The following is a 20,827-nucleotide window of genomic DNA, read 5'->3' on the forward strand; positions in this document are numbered from 1 at the left end:
TAACTTTCAAATGATCAAATATTTAAGACACATAAATAAAAACATCTGCATACAGCTTTTCAAGAGACTTCTTATAGACAGAATAAGAATATGATCTAGCTGTGAGAACTTGCCATCAATTTAGATTTTGTTTTAAAGCTGTTAGACTATGGGTTTTTTTAATCCACCAGGTGGCGCCTATGTTTAAAACAAAATTATTTTCTAAATCACTCCTGTATTGTACCTCTATTGCTGACAGCTTAAGTTTATTTTTAAGAACAAAATAATTCAAGTAAGGAAAATAAAACATGAATTGTAGTTTCTAAATGTCTTTATTACTTGGGCAAATGTTCACCAATTTTTGTTGAAATGCTCCATCTGAGCCCTGCTGGTTAGAATTCAGTAGCTCTCCCTAAGTTAGGTCCCAATTTACAGATACAGCTCAAACTTTTTGTCCTTGTATTCAGAAACCATCAAGAAATGGCCACAACCTACTTTTTAGAACTTATTTCCAATTGTGCAACCTATGGTCCCTTTACTTAAACCAATAGCCCATTGTTCTTCACACTGAAGCAGTACTTTTCCTCCACCTTGAATGCCCTCCTAACTTCCTCAATCTCCCTATTTCAAAAATCCTACTCAACCAAGAGTTAACTCAAAGTTCATTACCTATACAAAGCTTTGCAAGATATTCCCTGACCCAGGGATTAATCTCCTGGACTCCAAACTACCAGAGATGCATAGTGAACTAAGTCCATGGGCTCTAGGTCACACTGTCTGATTTCAAATCCTGCCTCCTATACTTGCTGGCTGAATGAGATCAGGAAATCCCCTCAATTCTACATGCCTCAATGTCCTTATCTATACAATGAAAATAACATTTATATCAAAAGTTGGTTTTAAGGACTGAGCAAATGCACATGTATTACAATTGTGTATGGCTATGTGTCGACAAAATGGCTTTAAACAAGTATGAGACTTACTTTTCTCACAAAATGGATTAGGTGGCTTAGAGTACCAACAAACCAGACTTCTTGTATTTTCCTATTTGTCCAATCTTAGCCCATGGTTTCGTGGTCACAAAATGGCTACTATACCTCCAGGCATTGCATTTGTATTCAAAGCATAAAGAAAAAAGACTGCAAAAAAACAAAAATTATGTGCCAGCTCAGTCTGTCATTATTTCTCAGGAAATAATAGATTTCCGACAAACTCTGCACACAGACTTCCATTTGCATTTCATTTGCCAGGACTATGTCATGAAGCTACCAGTAGCTGGAAAAGAACCTGGGAAATTGAATATTCATGGTTACATGCAGTATTGTCCCAAATCAAATTGGAATTTTCTATAAAGAAAAAAGAGGGAACAGATATTGTATAGGCAACCAAAGTGCAGGTCATGACTCTCAGCACAATATCTATTTATGATAGATCAGTGATATCAACTATTATCTGGATTTTTTTCATGCAACGAAGTGTTTTTGCCCTGCGTGGGTTATGTGTGTGTATATGTTAGTTTACCTAGGACATCTTAGTCCACCCTATTTCTTGTTCATTGCTATTGAACATACTAGAAGGGTGCTCTAGATTTGCTTACTAAAGAAATCCACAGGCTTGACAAATACAGTTCCTGAGGAAAATGTGAAAAGATGTCAAAAGCCTCTACGGAGGAGCCTGGTCACATGCTCAGCCTTATCAAGGATTATTCAATTGAAGGAGATAAATAAAAGGACACAAGAGACATTTCAATAACAGTTGAAATAATATGTTTATATAAAGGTAACCTTTGGGTTGGGTAAGGTATATAATGAGTTTGTGATTTGATTACTGATTCTTTAAGTTACAAATTTTGTCAGGTGACTTTCTTCCGGACATACTAGTATAGTTAGACAAATTTTTTAAAGATCTCAATATCGAACCTTTAAAAATATCAATTTACCTTCAATTTCTTTTTAAAAAAAAATCAACTCTTCCATGTACTAGAATACGAAAAAATAGAACAGATTTGATTTTGATGATTTTCAGGATTTTTTTAAAAAGATTTTATTTATTTATTCATGAGAGACACAGAGAGAAAGACAGAGACACAGGTAGAGGGAGAAACAGGCTCCCTGTGGGGAGCCCGATGCAGGACTTGATCCCAGAACTCTGGGATCTGGCCCTTGAGCCAAAGGCAGATGCTCAACCACTGAGCCACCACCCAGGTGTCCTGATTTTCAGGATATTTTTAAAGAATGTCACAAATCACAAAGGTAAAATAATAATAAAAATGTCCTAATAAAAAAAGTGTGGAAATCACTTTGAGATTCTATTATTTTTCTTTATACATCCTCACTTGGTTCATTTGAAATTTCTAAGGTTACAGACAGGTGGAAAAAGCATAACCTTCTCTATGATACCAAGAAGAAATCTGAGAATGGATAAGGACACTAACGCTACATTGCCAGGTAAACTACATGAAGCCCTACCTGCAAAAATTTCACTTGTGATCATTCATGCAATACTGAGGATGTTCCCGTCTATAGATGCTGCTAGTGAAACTGGTTCTTCCTTCTCTATTCTAGGATATGCAGCAGGATGATGGATGAAATACTCCAGCTAGATGCTTAAGCAGAGACAGAAGAAAAAAATCAAATAGAATCATTAAGCTGTGGTATAATTAATGCTGAGATAGTGGCAGGCACAGAGGGCTGTGGGAGTACTTGGCTGGAGACCATTCATTTCATGAACTTGTGAAATAATTCTGCATATGAAAAAAACTTGGTCTTTTTATATTATATGAACAAGCTCCCATTTTTTTTTTGGCCCCTTCTCCGTTAGCATGATCCCGGCATTTCAAAGCTCTGAGATCAATAGTTCTGTCAGAAAGTCATTTCTAACAAAGTTTTCTTCATTATGTTTAAATTAACAAAATATATTATTCAACTGAATGTAAAGCTAAATTATACATACTTACATTACCTAAAAAAATATGGCCTAATTATGTGAAAAAGCAGAACAAATTTTTGATAGTTTCTAAGAGAAAGAAGCAGTCTCAGCAATTAAATATAATGAAACATGAAAGTCATTACAGGTTATAAGAAAAGCCAAATTAATTATTAAGACTTACTTTTATAACCAGTGCTCTTTCAAGTGTGATGAACAAGGGAGGTTTCATCCCACAGAGCTTTATTAGTGAAGCTGGGCTTCTCCAAACAGAGCTAGTTTCTTACAATGCTAATATGACCAAGCAAGAAAGAAATACTTAAAAAATACTGATGTTCAAAAATGGTTAGGCCTCTGAAAGAATGCACAGGGCTGATCCCATTGGTTATTTATAGTTGGCTTCTACTATGTCACTGTTAGGTGCTCAAACACAAATAAAAACAAAGAAACAGACGAAATGATTATGCTGTGGGGTAATTCATGCTAAAACAGTGGTGGGCACATTATGCTCTAGCACTGGCCTAGGAATGCCTAATTTTTGCGAAGGAAGCCATGAAATATTTTTTTCCCATGAAAAATGTCACTTATATCCAATTTCATTTCGGAAATCCTTTGTTTTTGCTTTATAAAGAATGGAGGTAAAATATGGCTGTAGGGTCCATTGTAGGAACATGGGCAAGTCCTTGATAAGTTCGTTTTTAGCACAGTCATATACAAAAGGGGAGATGACTACTATCTACTTCCATAGTCTACATAAAGATAAAATGAGATAACCCACGTAAAATTCTTAGAGTAACACTTGGCATGTTTTATAGAGTTAAAAAAGTAGCTGTTTTTTCATTATGGTTGTTGTCAATTCCATGAACAAATAAATCTACTTCACAAATAATGACCCCCTATTTCCAGTGTTGACACATTGCCTACTATGTGCCGAGTACTTTGTGGGGTAATTTCATAGGTTTTCTTTCCTTCTAACACTCTTCCCTACTCCTCACTCCTGCAAGGTAGGTATTAGTCCCACGTGGTAAATAAAGAAACTGAGGGCAGAGAAATTTAACCTTTCCACTGGCAAACCTTTTCTGTCTACAGTACTCTATGCACCTTTCTGGGACTGTAGATAAAACTATAACAAGACACATAAGTTCCCTTGTCACATGGCACTCAGAGTCCAGGTTTCAGGCAACCAGGTAGACTTGCAGTGCGAAGAAGATTTTGGGATTCCTGAGTGGCTCAGTGGTTAAGCCTCTGCCTTCGGCTCGGTGCAATCCCAGAGTTCTGGAATCGAGTTCCGCAGTGGGCTCTCCTCAGGGAGCCTACTTCTCTGCCTGTGTCTCTGCCTCTCTCTCATGAATAAATAAATAAAATCTTAAAAAATAAAAAAAGAAGAAACAAGTTTGAAGGAAGAATCAAGAGTTCCATTTTGGGATATATGTTTAAGTTTGCCTATTGGTCATCCAAATGAAGATATCAAGTAGACAGAAAGGAATCAGTCTACATTTTAAATAAACTACATACCCCATACCAAATTTTCCCATCATATATTTGTATATGACCTATGAGCTAAAAATGGTTTAAGAAAACAAATTTACTTGCATTTTTAAAATTCTATTTTTTCTAATAAACTTCATGTTTTAGAGCACTTTCAAATTCACAACAAATTGAGCAGGAAGCACAGAGAGGCCCTTATACCTCCTGCCCCCACACACGCATACCCTCTCCCATTACCAGCACCTCCCACCAGAGCCATACAGTTGTTACAACCAACACTAATACATCATCATTTCCCAAAGTCCATAGTTTTACATAGTGTTCACTCCAGGTATGAGGTTCGGATAAAGGTAAAATGACATATATCCACTATCACAGTAGCAAAGATTTTTCACTGTCCTAAAAATCCTCTGTACTCTACCCTATTCCTCTCTCCCTCCCCCTGGCCCCTGACAACCACTGATCTTTTTACTTCACAGTTTTGCCTTTTCCAGGATGTCATATGTAATTGAATTTTGAACAACAGGTATTTGAAATGCATGGGTCCACTTACATGTGAATTTTTTTTTTCATAAATACAGCAATGTATTCTCTCATGATTTTCTTAATAGCATTTTCTTTTCTCTATCTCACTTTATTGTAAGATTATAGTGTATAATACATATAACATATAGAATATGTGTTAATTGTTTATGTGATGGGTAAGGCTTCTGGTCAACTTTGGGTTATTGGAAGTTAAGTTTTGGGGGAATGAAAAGTTATATGTGGATTTTCAACTGCACAGGTCAGGGGTTGGTGCCCCTAACCCTCACTTTCTTCAAGGGTCAATTGCAGTTGGCATCCCAAAGTATATAACCTTTTCAGACTGGCTTCTTTCACTCAGTAATATGCATTTAAGTTTCCTCTATGTCTTTTCATGGCTTAATAGCTCACTTCTTCTTAGCACTGTATAATATTCTATTGGCTGAATATATGATAGTTTATCCATTCACCTCCTGAAAGACACCTTGCTTGCTTCCAGCTTTTGGCAATTATGAATAAAGCTGCTATAAATATCCATGTCCAGGTTTTTGTGTGGATGGTAAGTTTTCAACTCCTTTGAGTAACTACTGAGAGTGATTATTATATTGTATGATAAGAACGTTTGGTTTTGTAACGTGTTTTTGGCAAATATTTTCTCCCAGTTTGTGGCTTGTATTCTCATTCTCTTGACATTGGCTTTTGCAGAACAGAAGTTTTTTTAATTTTAATGAAGTCCGGCTTATCCATTATTTCTTTCATGGGATGTGCCTCTGCTGTTATTTCTAAGAAGTCATCACTATACTCAGTCATCTAAGTGTCTCCTGTTACCTTTTAGCAGTTTTACAATTTTGCATTTTACATTTAGAGTCAGTGATCCATTTTGAATTAATTTTTGTGAAGAATGTAAAGTCTTTATCTAGATTCATTTTTTTGCAAGTGGATATGTAATTGTTCCAGTATCACTGGTTGTAAAGACTATCCTTGTTCCATTATATTCCCTTTGTTCCTTTGTCAAATTCCAGTTGACTATATTTATGCGAGTCTACTTCTGGGCTCTCTATTCCCTTCTATCAATCTATGTGTCTATTGTCTTACCACTACCACACTGTTTTGATTACTGTAGCCTTACAATAACTCTTGAAGTCAGGTAATGCCAGTCTTCCAACTTTGTTCTTCTCCTTCAATATTTTGTTGGCTATTCTGGGTCTTTTGCCTTTCTGTGTCAGCTTTGGAATCAGTTTGCTGATATCCATAAAATAACTTGCTAGGGTTACAATTACGATTATAGTGAATCTATAGGTCAAAGTGGGAAGAACTGACATCTTAACAAGTCCTCCTACTCATGAATGTGTAATGTCTCTCCATTTAGTTCTTGAATTTCTTTTATCGAGTTTCATAATTTTCCCATACAGATTTTGTTCATATTTTGTTAGATTTATTTCTAAGTATTTCATTTGGGGGATTACTAATTTCTAAGAGTGGTCTTAACTTTATAAAATAGTTGGGAAAAAACCAAAAGATTAATATAGGCATACCTCAGAGATACTGCAGGTTCACGCCATAATATAGTATATAGTGCAATAAAGCAAGCCAAATTAATTTGCTGGTTTTCTAGTGCACATAAAAGTTGGGTTTACACTACACTGTGGTCTAATAAGTGTGTAATAACATTATGTCTAAAAAAACAATGTACATACCTTAATTTAAAATACTTTACTGTTAAAAAATGCTGACCATCATCTGAGCTTTCACTAGTCAAAATCTTTTTGCTGGTGGAGGGTCTTACCTGGATGTTGATGGCTGCTGACTAATCAGGCTGGTGGTTGCTGAGGTTGATGGGACTATGACAATTTCTTAAAATAAGACAACAATAAAGTTTGCTGTATCAATGGACTCTTCTTTTCATGAATGATTTCTCTGTAGCATATGATGCTGTTTGATAGCATTTTGCCCTCAGCAGAATTTGTTTCAAAACTGGAGTCATTCTTCTCAAACCCTGCTACCACTTTATCAGCTAGATGTGTGTAATATTCTAAACTCTTTGTTGTAATTTCAACAATCTTCACAGCATCTTCACCAGAATTAGATTCTATCTCAGGAAACAACTTTCTTTGTTCATCCATCAGAAGCAATTTCTCATCTGTTCAAGTTTTCTCATGTGATTGTAGTAATTTAGTCACATCCTTAGACTCCACTTCTAATCCTAGTTTTCTCACTATTTCCACCACATCTGCAGTTACTTCCTCTGCTGAAGTCTTGAACGCCTCCAACTCATTCATGAGGATTGGAATCAGCTTTTTCCAAACTCCTGTTAGGGTTATTTTGATCTCTTCCCATGAATCATCAATGTTCTTACTGGCATCTAGAATGGTGAATCCTTTCCAGAAGGTTTTCAATTTACTTTTCCAGATCTATCAGAGGAATCATGATCTATGGCAGCCAGAGCCTTATGAAATGTATTTCTTAAATTAAAAAAAGTTGAAATTACTCCTTGATTCATGGGCTGCAGAATGGATGTTGTGTTAGGAGGCATGAAAATAACATAATTCTCACTGTACATCTGCATCAGAGCTCTTGGGTGACCAGGTACATTGTCAATGAGCAGTAATATTTTGAAAGGAATCTTTTTCTGAGCATTATGTCTCAACAGTGGGCTTAAAATATTCAGAAAATTATGTTACAAACAGATGTACTGGCATCCTGGCTTTCTTATTCCAGTTACAGAGCATGGGAAGAGCAGATTTAGTATCATTCTTATGGGCCCTGGGACTTTCAGAATGGCAAATGAATGCTGGCTTCAATGTAAAGTCACAAGCTGCATTAGCCCCTAACAAGAGAGTCAGCCTGTCCTTTGAAGCTTTAAAACCAGGCACTGACTTTTCTTCTCTAGCTATGAAAGTCCTAGATGGCATCTTCTTCCATAAGACTGTTTTGTCTACAGTGAAAATCTGTTGTTTGGTGTTTCCACCTTCATCGATTATCTGAGCTAGATCTTCTGGATAACTGGCTGCAGCTTCTACATCAGCACTTGCTGCTTCAACTTGCACTTTGTTCTGTTTTGTTTTGAAGATTTTATTTATTTATTCATGAGAGACACAGAGAGAGAGGCAGAGACATAGGCATAGGGAGAAGCAAGCTCCATGCAGAAGTCTGATGTGGGACTTGATCTCAGGACTCTGGGATCATGCCCTGAGCCACCCAGGTGTCCCTCAACTTGCACTTTGATGTTACAAAGACAGCTTCTTTCCTGAAACTTCTAGAACCAACCTCTGTGAGCTTTGAACTTTTTTTCTGCAGCTTCCTCACCTTTCTCAGCCTTCACAGAGCTGAAGAGAGTTAAGGCTCTGCTCTGGATTAGGTTTTGGCTTAAGGGAATGCTGGACCTATCTGATCATCATCTCTCCAGACCGCTAAAATATTCCTCATATCAGTAATTCAGTTGTTTTGCTTCCTTATCAATCATGTATTACTCACTCAAGTAGCACTTTTAATTTCCTTCAGGAAGGAAATTCACAATTTGGCTCATCATTTGGTGCAAGAGGCCTTGCTTTTGGCCTGTCTTGGCTTTCAACATGCCTTACTCACTAAGATTAATCATTTCTAGTTTGCATTTCTTCCTGTATCTGAACATTTAGAGGCCAACTCGAACTGGCTTAATCTCAATAGAAGGAGAAATGGAGAAATGGAGAAAGAGATGAAAGAAAGACAGAGGAATGGCCAATAACTGGAGCAGTCAAAACACACATAACAGTTATTAGTTAAGTTTGTGGTACTATATGGGTGTAGTTCAGGAACCCCAAACAATTACAACAGTAACAGCAAAGATCACTGATCACAGATCGCCATAACAAATACAATAATCATGAAAAAGTATGAAATGCTGCAAGAATTATCAAAATGTGACATAGAGACACAAAATGAACAAATGGTATTCAGAAAATGGTGTCAAGAGGCTTGCAGATGCAGACTTCTCACAAACCTTCAACTGGTTAAAAAACAAAACAAAACAAAAAAAAACAAAACAAAAAAACCCACAGTATCTGCAGGGAACCCTGGGAGGCTCATTCAGTTGAGCTTCCAACTCTTGATTTTGGCTCAGGTCAGCATCTCGGGGTCACGATCTCAGGGTCATGGGTTCGGGCCTCTCATCAGGCTCCACATTCAGCATGGAGTCTGCTTGAGGATCTTCCCCTCCCTCTGTCCTTCCCCCTACTCATGCACACGTGCATACTCTCTCTCTCGAATAAATAAATATTTTTTTAAAAACCAGTATCTGCTAAGTGCAATAAAGTGAAGCACAATAAAACAAAGTGCGCCTATGTTATATGATGTGAGAAAGATATGAAATTCAAATTTTAGTATCCATAAAAAAAGTTTTATCAGAATATAGTCATTCCATTTACTGGAACATAGCTTTTTATCTACGTATTTGTGTCGGGTGGTTTTCATGCCATAACAGCAAGATGGAGTAGTTGCAACAGAGCTTTATGTGGCCTGCCAAAGACTTTATTAAATGGTCCTTCACAGAGAAAGTTTTCAATCCCTGATATGGAATATAAATGGGGCTGGGCATCAATAGCATAATATTGTACAAAAGAGCATGGCTCCAGATGACACTACAAAAGAAGTAAGACTAAACAAAAGGATCCTGACACATGAGGAATTAATTCAGAGCCTGTAGAGGGGGAGGAACAAGCAAAGTCATCTGAAAAGAAATGATGGGAAGGGGATCTGAGAGGGTACATAATAAGAGTCCAGAGAGTGTGATGTCACAAAAACCCAGAAAGAAAAGCCTTCAAAGGAGAGGCAGGTTGGCTGCATTGAATGAAGTTGAGAGGTCATGGTGACATTATTTAATTAATTTGGCAATATCTGAGACTGTCAAAAACAATTTCAGTAGAATGATGGAAGTCTCAGGACTTGAGTGGTAAAGTGAAAATGAGTAAATGTAAGTTCATGCAACTTTTTTCAAAATTCTGCTGTGAAGCCAAGTAGAGAAATAAGTGGTAGCTGAAGGGGAATATAAGAATTAAAAAGGGTTTTTGAAACATGTACAATAAACAGAAGAGACAGCAATGAAGATTTGGGGAGTGAAGCCTGAGAAGATCCAGAGCTTCGGTGGAGAGATTAACTTTTGACAAGATACCTCTTCCATCATAAAAGATAGGAATACACAGAACAAGTGCACAGAAACAGGGGTTTGGGGATTTGATGGTGAAAAGATGCAGATTTTCTTGTCTGCATCTATCTTCACAATGGTAGGTGAGTTTTCCTTGTGCTGTGTGTACTGGAGGTAGGGTAATGGGGGTACGGGGCAAAGTTTGAGAAGAGATAAGAAATGAGAAAATTGCCAGGAAAAAGAAGTTTACTTGGAAACCAACTAGCACTGCCTGGCAAGGATGTGTTTCCATCTGAGAAATGGAATCATGGATTTGAAGTGAAAATTGTAACTTTTCCCAGCAACCACCCCAAAGTTGATACTTATAGTGGGATGCAATGGATAATTCTCCAAAATTGCCGAAGGCTAGAACCAGCCTTGGTTCCCTCTAAGGTCAGTGGCTATATTCTTTGAACTGTGCCAAACTTTTTCTACCCTGACAGATCCATGCATGGCTATGACTCATTTTTCAGGACCTAGATCTGTTCAATTACCATATATCAAATAGGTAATTTTTCTCCCTGCAAAGTAAAATGCAAATTAACCAGAACTAGTTCCTATCAGAACTATTATAACTTATGCAGTATCAAACATCTTCAAGGACTTCACTATGCTCCATACACAATTTTTTTCACCTTTAAAAATATATATTTACAAATATATATATATATATATATACAGGAACAATTCCCCATTCTCTAGGACTTTTAGAAAAAAAGATCCATTTTTGGGGAAGTAAAACAAACAATGGAGACAGGTGTAGCACCGTCCCCCAAATCACCAACCCCCAGGTCCCCAGGCCTGGGCTGGGCTGGTGCTGACAGGAGGTGAACCCAGGGTCCTTTGAACCCACCTTCTCCAGCCTGGAATTCAGGTAGGACAGGCTTTATGTCCCCCATTCCTCCCTCCCAATTCCAGGGACACTTAAAGGGTCTTTTGTACCGCCCGCAGGAAATTGGGGGGCTGGGAGAATGATAATCCATTTCCATAAATGCAGTGGTATGTTGATCTGGCATTTCCAACCACTATTCAATCCACTCTGAGAAAGCACTCACCATGTATTTCTTTTTCTTTAGTGCATCCTTAACATCTAGTAAGTTTTTAACAAGTAGGTGCTCATTAAGTATGATGAGTTAGTGGCTCTCAACTTGAGAATAAACTACAAGTGGATTTTTTAATGAAGTATACAAATGAAATACAAATTAACTGAAGTCACTTGATGTATTTAAATCAGTCCATCTGAATTGAATGTCTGCATCATTATTCTATTCAAATGGAATACCTACTTGTAATATAAATCTTAAAACTTCTGTTTGGCCAGTTGTTTTTTATATTGAAATCAACCACAGAGACCATATATTTTTGCTATCAGATTGTTTTCTTTATAAAAGTCTTATATTGGAACCGTAAAACTCCCATATACTACTACTTCATACAAATACTAAATGCTTCCAGCAGAGGGCTCAAGAATTCTATTTTAAGGAAAAAAGTTTAAAAAGCTCATTGTCCAACAGTGGGCTATTGTAAAATTCCTTCAGAAGGCAGTTCTCACGAAAAATACTTCTTCCTCTTGATCAAGTAATCCCAGGTGTATGAATTTATTTAAAATAATCCAAATGCAGGGTGCCGGGGTGGCTCAGTCTGTTAAGCACTGAACTCTTGATTGGGGCTCAGGTCATTATCTCAGGATTGTTAGATTGAGCCCAGTCAGGATAAGGTTCAGCACTGAGCCTGAAGCCGGTTTAGGATTCTCTCTCTCTCCCCCCCTCCCCCTGCGCCCCCATCCCTGTTCTTGAGAGCGCTCACTCACTCGCGTTCTCTCTCTCTCTCTCTCTCTCTCTCTCTCTCTCGAAACAAATAAATTAATTAATTTTTTAAGTGATCCAAATGAAAGAAAAAACTAGATTATAATAAGACAGCATTTATGGATAAACGTGCTTTTATCTAACTCCAAGAAAGAAACTAAATTTATATACTGTGGATAAATGTACTTTTATCTAATTCCAGAGAAGAAATTAAGTAAATTATAATCACAAAAAATTATATAAAACTACTTAGGTATATGAGTAAAGGCCAGGGGGAAAAAAAACAGAAAGAGAACATATAATGTGTAAGTAAATGAGAATTTGGGTGAATAGAATTCAGATGAATATTGCTTTCTTTTTTATTCTTCTTTATGTTTGTGTAACCATTTGGGTGATTTTTTTCTTTATTTTCAAAAATGAAGAATGATATGCCCTATTTTTAGTGCTGAAAACAAGGATGGAAAAAATTTAGAAAGCAAGTGGAATGGTTTATTTATGGAACAACTTGGGAATTTGGAGACACTTCATTTTCAAAGGCAGAACTAATCGGGTATAGCACCACTTTATTCATGCCTACAAATAACATTAAAGTACCTCTGGGATTTCAAAGATGTTCAGAGGCCCCAAATCTCTTTATTTACCCAATATATTTATTTATATGATATCTCATTTTTTAAAAAAGATCTTATTTTTATTTATTTGACAGAGAGAGCACAAGCAGGGGAAGGGGCAGGGCAGAGGGAGAAGCAGACTCCCTGCTGAGCAGGGAGCCCAGTACGGGGCTCAATCCCAGGACCCTGAGATCATGACCTGAGTTGAAGACAGATGCTCAACCAACTGAGCCATCCAGGTGCCCCATAATATCTCATTTTGATATGGATCTGAAGGATCAATAACAAGCATTTAAAAATTAGGAACAAAAATAACTCAAGCTAAGAGAAAATAGGAAACAAAAAGTAACATGAAGTCAGGAGAAGAGGTGTATATATGCATATGTTTTTATATCCTTATAACTATTTTTTAAGATTTTATTTATTTATTTGAGAGAAAGTACAAGTGGGGTAGGGAAGAACAAAGGGAGAAGCAGACTCCCTGGCTGTGCAGGGAGTCCAATGCCGGGCTTGATTCTAGGACCTTGGGATCATGACCTGAGCCAAAGGCAGACACTTAACCAACTGAGCCACCCAGAAGCACCATCCTTGTAACTATTAAAAGTAGGCCACAAACATGCCTCTAAGCTTCCTAGAATCAAACTAAAAAGGAAATGTAACTTAATAAGGGTAAAAAGATAAAAAATGTAACCTAATAAGGGTAAAAACCTTAGTAAGGGAAAATGAATCCTAGCTTCTCCAGGCCTTGAGATCTAATGGAAATTTTCCTGAAGATATTAAGAGTGTCATTGCATGACTTACCTGGTGATGATAGTGTATTTTATAAAGCATTGCATAAAAAGTAAGTCAATAATTCTTTGAACCCAGACATTTAGTTTTCTGATTTTCAACCTTGATCCAGGTATAAAATTTAGAATAGTTGGGCAGCCCCGGTGGCGCAGCAGTTTGGGGTGTGATCCTGGGGACCTGCAGCCTGGGGTGTGATCCTGGGGACCCGGGATTGAGTCCCACATCGGGCTCCCTGAATGGAGCCTGCTTCTCCCTCTGCCTGTGTCTCTGCCTCTTTCTCTCTGTGTCTATGAATAAATAAATAAAATCTTAAAAAATTTTTTTTAAAAATTTAGAATAGTTGATCATTGCTTCTTAATAGAGGCAGTACAGCCTTCTAGGGAGCAATATGGAAATTCGTGCAGGTACTTTTGGTTGTCCCAGGAGGAGGGACACTATTGGCATTTATTGGGTAGTGGCCAAGGATGCTGTCACACTGTACAGGACAGTCACAAACCACAGAAACACCCTCTATCCTACACATCTGAATTCCCTGCTGGACATGCACATAAATGAAAAAGCTTACTTAGAAAAATCTGAGCCCAGAATCTAATTCTGTTTTACATATAAACACATTTTTTTCTTGTTTTTATGTCAAGATACACTGAATTCTCCAGGAATGCTACCACAGTAAAAACCAAGAAAAGCTGAGGTGCCTGGGTGGCTCACTTGGTTAAGCATCTCTGCCTTTGGCTCAGATCATGATCTTGGGGTCCTGGAATTGAGCCCCAGTCAGGCTCCCTGCTCAGCCAGGAGTCTGCTTCTCCCTGTCCCCCTGCCCCTACCTCCCCCATCATGCAACACCTGTGTGCACACATGCTCTCTCAAATAAATAAATTTTTTAAAAAGTCTACTACTTTGCTTTCTATGGAATTTTACTATTTTAGAAAATTGTTTCATTATGTTTCCTAAAGAGATCTACCCCAGTATGTATCAACTGAAATACATATCATTTCTATTATACTTTCTTTCCTTCTGTTTACTCTTCATATATAGTTAAGGTTTCTTTTTGATGTGTAAAGTAATTATTATATCTAAGAATTTCATTTCAGGATAACCTAAAACATTCAATGTTGCCTTTTTATATTAAGGTCTGATAGATGAGGTTGAGAATCACCAAGCCTGAGAGACAGTGTATCTTCTAGGAATCCATTATGTATATAATTTCTCCAAATGAACTTTTAGTGAAAACTGTCCCAGAAAATAGGCTGAGGCTGGAGTGCAATTATTCTCTTTTGCTGAATCAGGGGAAAAGCTTAGGTACTTTAAAAAGCCATCAATAGGCTGACATCTTCTTATGAAAATTAATAAGCTAATCAAGTTTCTCCATTAAGTAAACTGTTAACCTCCTTCCACTCAGAAGTGATTTGATAGAGCCCCTAAAAGAAGGGTCAGAATTTCCTTAGGGAATGTTTTGGAGAGCAGCCAACACTCAGAAATTCTAATGACCAAGAAAGAGCCCTGCTGAGAAATTCCACTTTGATTTCTGCTTAGAAATACTATAAAACAAGAATTACTGTTCATCCACCATAGCAAAGGAAAAAATTTCAGATGGGTATCATAAAATACAAAATGTCTGGCAATAACACTTTCTGCTAAAACATTCAAAAGAAACAAGCGCACAGAAGTGCAAAATCTACCCTGAATTAACTAAGTGGGTTGACCTACTATTTTAAGTTGCTGGATATTAGCCAATTCCACTTTGGAGGACATCAGCTAGAAAAGGGCTGTTTGTTTATTGCCCCACTTATGACAACAGAACCATTATCAAAAGCATACAGGAAATACTTCTCTTTCTATACTGGCAATAGGGTGGGGATGGGAGATAGAGTCAGAAGGAGAGTAGAGGAAAGAGAGGCAACAAATCTAGTTCATTTGAATGGAGTTTCATAAATAAATAAAGATAAGGTTAAAACACAGAGGGGCCACACTCATCCTTGTCATCTAAAGCTAACTCAGATATCCAGAGACCCCATCTGGATATGCATGTTCTGTACACAATGAGCTCAAGTACCCTGACCCCTGAAGGGTTCCTCAGCACAGAATTAATGCTGAGAAAGATCACAAATGCTTTTAGCATATTGTTGAGACATGTTTTGTTTTTCTAAGTGACTGAGTTTCACAATATCTCAAAGGAAAATATCTGTGCCTAAAACGTGACTTATCACTCAAGTAGAATGCTAGACTAATGTAACTGAGGTCTGACTCCATTTTTGATGTTTGTCTGCTAACAGCTTTCAAGTCTCAGCACCCCCTCCTCCCTGCTTCCCTCACACCTAGAAAAAAGTAGGAGAAAGACTCAGTGCTCTCTCCTGTGGTGCTGGTAGGAAGTTCAAACCACACAAGCCCCAGCCTGTGTGAAGATCCTCCAGCTCCATCCCCTAACCACAATAAAAGCCAATCACTGCCCTGCTTGCCCTGTGAAGCCATTTTTGAGCCTGCTTGGGAGCTGCCCTGTCCTCCCCAGAAAGCCTCATTGTGTGAGTAATAAGCCTTTTTTACATCCTCTTGGTACATGCGTGTTATTTCCAGTTTCAACATCTGAATCAAATTTTGCATAGGTGAGGGAGCCATTCTGGTTTTAGAGAATGCCTAAAAGATAACGCAGAAACCCAAAACTTGCAAATTAGTACAGAAAAGTCAGGAAAGTTTTAAAAAAAAATTTAAGTATCAGCTTCATTACCAAATGAAAGCAAATCTCAGAAGTGTGGCCACAGTTACACTTCTTCACAGAGAGTTATTTTAGATACTGATATGCTGAGCAAATGGCTTTATAATTCTTGCAGCATAAACTACACCTGGTTACATTCTGGCCAGACGGCATGCACAAATTTAATATAGAACAGGCTGGCTGAAGCTGTTAATTAGAACTGGTCCTGCTCTACAGGGAGGAGCTCCTCCCATGTGGCTTCACTTTGCCTGACTCAGCTGTTCTCCTTGAAGAACAGACAGGCTTCAGGCCCTGTGAGTCCTTGGGATCTTGGGTCCTCAGCTGAGAAAAGAAGGCTTCCAGGGGTCGGGACCTGGACCTCTAAAATCTCACTTCTCCTTTTTCCACAATAAATGATTAGGTCCCTTACCTGTCCTTCCCACTTTTGGCCACCAAGACATGTCAACATTTTTTGCTTTACCTGACATCTTGAGAAACCATAAAAATTCCACTTGGCATATAGTTCTTGTCTATCAAGTTAATTGATACTTTTGTAAAACGATGAGTGAGAACAAGGAACATCTTCATCCCAAAACCGTAAGTGGATACATCTGCTTGTATGTTTGCTTCAATGATCCACGGATAAAAGAGAAAATCTCTCCAAGGGCAGATAATGCAATTTCAAAAGATCCAAGAAATCAACAAGTCACTGATGAAATTCAAGCTTCCTTCATTTTACTCTCTCAAACCTTCCAGTATGGATTCTGGCACAGCTCTGACAAGAATTAAGGGGAGGAGAAAATGAACATTTTCTGTACAATTCAAAATATTCTTCCTTAGAATGTGGACTTTAGACTGCTCTCTAGAGCCTACGGCACAATGCAGGTACTTGGGGGCCTTTTGCTTGCCAGGCTTCTGGAGGTACTTCCAGGTAAAGAAGGAATTCTACAGCTAAATTATTTAAACCACTGAAAAGCCTGAATGTTGGTCCCCAGAGACGCACTTAAGAAAAATTTCTCCCGGATTTGTTCATGGGCTACCATTTAGTTCAACCAGGTTATGTTTGTAAGTAAATCTTATGGGGGCTTTGTCCATGTAAAATTACACATCTATCCCTATGTAGGGATGGTCCATGGGATGCAGTTCTAATTAAGACTCTTGTCACTTTGCTACCGAGCCTGACACTCAGGTCTACAAAGAAAAATATTCAACTATGCATTACAAATACAGTTTCAATGATCATAAAATGGAATGCTACAATGTATGCCTTATCAATGTTATGTAAAAAAAAATAATGTGAACCTATTAAGGAACCAAGTAAGAATCAGGAAGTAAAACCACTGCAAAGAGCATGAATATTAAGGAATAGCTTCCTGGAGTTTACAATTTCTGATTGCATGAATATTTTTACATAACCACAATTACAGCTAAAATTTTTTTTCACTTAATAGAGCATCATACTTTTCTACATTTCCAAAGGCTCTAAAATATTAATATTAATGGTTACACAAAATATCCTTGTGAATATTGTACTAAAGCATTCTCCGTATTAGAGGAAGGTAATTAGGATGGGAGTCCCAAAGAGATGGGTTCTTCCATGTATTGGGGGGCCAAGACTAGAGTTACTGGATAATGAAGAGAAAAGCAAGGGAACACAGGTACCAAAGAGTCCTTTTTGTTCAGATGGCCAGATTGGATATGGCTGGTTCATGGTTGACAAAGCTGGCAGTACCTGGAGGTGGAAATACTAAAGGGAACTACAAATATCACTATCATTTGGTGCATTGTTTCTCTCTCCATAAGACTACAAGGGACAGAACAGGAGGACAGTTACCTGGAAAGTAAGAGGAAGCTAACTAGGCTTAAGCCCTTGTTCCCCTATAAAGACGGTATTAAGCACTGTACTTGGCACATAGCCTATCATCCTTAATATCATCACAGCTGGAGTGCTAACCAGTGAACTTTATTGTGGTTTTCAGTCCTCTTTGCTTCCTCTTTTGGTCCTTAGTTACTCAAATTCCTAGAGGCTTATTCCAGGACCTTTGAGGTTAGAAGTCTTCCATCTTCTGAGTAGGGCTCTTCACTTTATAGAAGGGTCTTGCTGTTAATCGATCCCCAGTGTCTCTGGGCTTTCTTAGCAACATCTACTTACTCCTGAGTGGCTGACCTCTTGTCTAGTTCAGACTGGGAATCCTCCTCCCAGGCAATATCTTCATCAGAATCCTTTTTTCCCTCTTTTTCCTCCCTGGTCTGAAATATGGAGAGAGCTGGAAAGTGAGGAGACTGAGGGAGGCTAGGTAACAGGCAGTCTTGCCCACCAGATTAAGAGAGAGTTTGTGTTTTCTTAAGTTTACTTTGTCCTTTCCTCCCTAAGGCAGAGCTGCCCAGTGACAGTTTGCATCACACCACTTGCTTCTGACCTGGCTCTCAGCACCAGCCGAGAATAGGACCTGGAGAGTAGCCTGGCTTCTTTGCCCTCACAGCTGCTTCTGCTCTTTATGGCTATGCAAACACACCCACAGGGTTGCAAAGCATCCCAGTCTCTGCACAAGCTGTGCCCTAAGTAGGGTGTGCCCATAGGAAGGGCACATCTCTACTCAGTGTGAAAGTAGAGTGTGCGCTTACTCGGCCCCATGTAGACTCCTTGATAAGAAAAGTGCGTGCACTTTCAGAAGATACATTAGCATTAGGGGAAAAGTTTGCTTTTTCTTTAAAATTTCCTGGATGAAATCTGTGATCAGTTTTAAGAAGGTTATGCTTTAGAGCATTACGTAGGAGGAACATGCACACGTCTTATCACACGTAGCAGCATTCACTCATCGCACCCACGCGATACTTCCAATTTATCTCCCACGACAGCAATGATTTTCAGACATTTAAAATACTTATATTTTATACTATGCTTACTACCACCATCTAAAGGTATAATCAACTGCCAGTAGAAATAGCTAGTGGTAGATAAGTTCAATGTTAACCCCGACTTTTACAAATCTATATCATAGCTAAAGACAACAGATTAGTGAATATCTAATATCTAATAATATTAGTGAATATCTAATATGTAGTGTTATTTACTATTTACTTGTATTCATGCTTCCATATTCCAGTCTTTGCTTACTGCTAACGTCAATTCCATAGTAAGAGAAAGCAGCATTTTGCATTTCCCAAGCATACTGCAATTTCACTTTTTGCCATTATCTGTGTTCATGTCTCAAAAAGAAAACAAATTTATCATAAGGTCATTTTGGTATTGAAGAAAGCAAAGTACCATGGATGCCGTCCAAGAAAGCCTATATCAATTTCCACTGTGCAGTGAAGAGTAATCCTACATAGAGTACAAGTGCAACCTGAAGCTCTCATGAATTGAGTGTTGCAAAGGCACCCAGGATGAGAGAACCATCAAAACAGTTCACTCCCTAAAATGTCCAAATGCTTCCCTGCCTCCTTCAACAAAGTAGAACAAATACGAGTTAACCTTTCCTCAGCGACATAGGACATTAAGGTAGAAAAATGGATTTGAAGTTAAGAGGACTGGGCTTGACTCACTGAGTCATTGTACACTGGGAGAGTGCTTTGAGTCATTCCCTGTACCTTCCTGGGCTCGTCATCTTCCTGGGCATGATGGGATCACTGCATTCTTCAGAGCTGTCTAGAAGATTAGGTCAAACGACACACATAAAATCCTTAGGGCAGTGCCCTTGTCTTGAAGAAGATGCTCCACGAAATGTCAGCCCACTTCCTGTCCCTCAGGACATAACCTGAACAGATGAGTTATTGCCGTACGCTGCAGGCTTGTTGCTGGTCTGTGGGTATACATATCAAGAGTGGGTCACTGGGCAGAATAAATGCAACTTCAGGTCTGGCCCTAGGGCTTGCTTTTTTTTTTTTTTTTTTTTAAGCATTAATGGCATTCTTTTTAACTCATAAAAGTGGAATATGAGCATATGACTCCTAAGCAATGAGATATGGCTTCCCTTCTGCAAACTTCTTCCCAAGCAGTTTTCTTACCCTTCAAAAAGTCCATGCCATAGCATTGCATATAGTACACACATATATATATATACTTGTGAAAGAAACTATAGGGCAATCAAGGCAAATAATAAGACACCCACTTATATCTGCATGTGTGTTCTGTCTCAGCCTTTATAGCAGTTTTTGCACCCTTCTGTTTACTCATGATTTAAAAGTGTTGCAGCCTATAATTTCTGAGCTTAAACCATTCCATTACCAATGCAGCTAAGTACAAAAATTACTCGGGTAGTTTTATCAAACACACACACACACACACACAATACACACACACACACACACACACACAATGTACTATTTCATTCCCACTGCACCCCAGGAAAGTATGAGCTATAGGTTATCAATAGTAGTTTACAGATAGGCAAGTGCTGGCATGACCATATTTCAGACACGAAGAAAGAAATCTACAATAGACACAATTTAGAGCGGGTATCTGTCTTTATATCTGTAAACCAAAAAGCATACAAGACATAGTTTGCTCACCTCAGTAGGAATCAGTTTTGGTAACTCTGTGAATAATAACTGTCCACCTGAATTTCATAAGGCATGAAATCTGACTGGGCTGCCTCTGAATTTGTGATCCATTTCCTTTGTATCTCCCTTTGCACTTGCTACCTAATGGATGCTTTTTTCCTTTCTACCCACTATTTTCATTTCTGCTGCCAAGTTGCCTCGCTTACTCTATGAAACATATCTCAAATTCTACTAGTTCTGGAAAAGAAAATGGACAATATCATATGGTTTAGAAAGCCTCTCTAAGGAGGGAAATTTAGTAGAAAACAGAGCTCCCAACATTCTTCAAGACCCAAATACCACCTTCTCTGTGAAAGTT

At 38.2% G+C, this 20,827-nt stretch overlaps 1 protein-coding gene across 13 annotated transcripts in view; it reads right to left on the bottom strand.

The window, feature by feature from the left end:
• KLHL32 (kelch like family member 32) overlaps nucleotides 1–20,827 on the bottom strand; it is a 234,897-nt gene that overhangs the window by 112,087 nt on the left and 101,983 nt on the right. Inside the window, exon 2 of one of the 13 annotated variants that reach the window (XM_072832010.1) lies at nucleotides 2,448–2,584. The exons of the other annotated variants lie outside the window; for them this stretch is intronic. The gene's annotated coding sequence lies outside the window, so the exon portion shown is untranslated. The remainder of the gene's footprint in view (nucleotides 1–2,447; nucleotides 2,585–20,827) is intronic. 13 annotated transcript variants of the gene reach the window in all.

The sequence above is a fragment of the Canis lupus genome, chromosome 7 (assembly GCF_048164855.1).
Source record: "Canis lupus baileyi chromosome 7, mCanLup2.hap1, whole genome shotgun sequence".
NCBI lineage: Eukaryota > Metazoa > Chordata > Mammalia > Carnivora > Canidae > Canis > Canis lupus.